This window comes from Adiantum capillus-veneris, chromosome 18, assembly GCF_014529385.1.
Source record: "Adiantum capillus-veneris isolate H3 chromosome 18, ASM1452938v2, whole genome shotgun sequence".
In the NCBI taxonomy this organism is placed as follows: Eukaryota; Viridiplantae; Streptophyta; class Polypodiopsida; order Polypodiales; family Pteridaceae; genus Adiantum; species Adiantum capillus-veneris.
Window position 1 is genome coordinate 30,727,085 of NC_140948.1, and position 1,647 is coordinate 30,728,731.

The window sequence follows — 1,647 nt, forward strand, 5'->3', positions numbered from 1 at the left end:
CTTCTAGTATACGTGCATGTTGAGATTGGCAGAATGGTTGAGCATGAAGCTAGAAAGTACTTCTAGAAACTTATACATTTTGTCAATCACTGTCACAATTGTGGTGTATATCATCGGGATTTGAAGGTCGGCTCAATGACCTCAACTCCGGCATGATTTATGTCATTATCTGTTTACAAAATATTATTCACATTTGTTCCTCTACTGCCAGCCAAAGAATCTCCTACCGACTCAAAAGGTGAACTTAAAATTTTTTATTTAGTCTTAGTGCATTTGCATAGCAATGCTGGGTATGTTTCATGATTAGAACAACCAAGAGATTTTTGTGTCACGTCAGATTTTAAACTACTAGATTGCATTGCATATATAGGAGGATAGATTAGTCCATACAACTTGTGAAACTCCTAATTATGTTGCATTGCATGTATAGGAGGATAGATTAGTCCATACAACTTGTGAAACTCCTAATTATGTTGCACCAAAGGTCAGCCCTCTTCACTTGGCATTCACTAACTTTCTCTCATTTAATTAGAACACTATCATATCCATTGGTGTGTCAGGTTTTATGGGTATTTTATTAACAAGTAATCAATGAAAAGGGCTATGATGGTGTTGCAGCAGATAACTCGTCTTGTGGGGTTATACTTTATGTTCTTTTGACTGGGTTTCTTCCCTTCAATTAGTTCAACACCATTGAGTTTTACAAGAAGTTGTTGTCAACTAAATTGCTTTAGACTATTTTAGATACCTTGACAATCTCTCATTCTAGTGGTTTCTTGAATTTACAGATCTGAGGAGCTAATTTTACTTTCCCATCTTGGTTTCCAGAAGGGGCCAAGAACCATGTGACCAGAATTCTTGATGCCAACCCAAAAGCAGTGAGTGGGGGATTTGGTATAGAATTTGGAAATAGTGTGTATTTTGGTGGTGAGAACCTCGATTGTATTTAAGCATCTTCCTCTTCTTTTGGTGTCTTCCACTACATGACAATGTCTAAAGTGCTCAAGGATGTGTGGTTCAAAGTTCATGACATTGCTACAAAGTGTGCCTATGATGATGTTGCGGTTGATGGCATTTATGGGGTTTCTAGCAGTGGAGAGGTATGTTTGTGTGCACTTTGTGCAGCCTTCATGTAAGAGTGGTGTGGCTTGCATACTAGTTTATGAAAATGGATTGGTTTACTATCAACTTTGGAGTTTCTTGTGCAAGCGCTTGGATTGTAGTAGAAGTTGTAGGTATTCAATAAAACAGAGACTTGGCTAACATCCACATAGTCTTTAGTCATCAATGAAAAGTGAAACAAGATTTACATCAAAGCATCCAACCATGAGATTCTTGGGAAGATGGCCCCTTTTTCTAGTGCCTTGGGTTTTAAAACCAAATTGAAGAACTATAATATGTGTGGGACCTCCTACTTTGTGCATGTCTTGCTTATAAGCTCGTAATGCAAAGCTGGTGTTTTTTTTTTTCATCATTACCGCACTTGATCTCACTTTTTGCATGCCTAACCTTGCAAAGCCAATTGTAGAAACTTATGGTAGATAAGTTTCAGAATAAGCTCATATTTAGCTAATTTGGTATGTGTGAGAAGAGTGTTGTAATCAGCATGCAAGCAAGTAGCTCTAATTCATCTTCAGTAGCTCCAAT

At 37.5% G+C, this 1,647-nt stretch overlaps 1 pseudogene; it reads left to right on the forward strand.

Moving 5' to 3' along the window:
- The first annotated feature begins 33 nt into the window (after nucleotides 1-33).
- LOC147435426 (CBL-interacting protein kinase 33-like) lies at nucleotides 34-1,445 on the forward strand (annotated as a pseudogene).
- The last annotated feature ends 202 nt before the right edge of the window (nucleotides 1,446-1,647 follow it).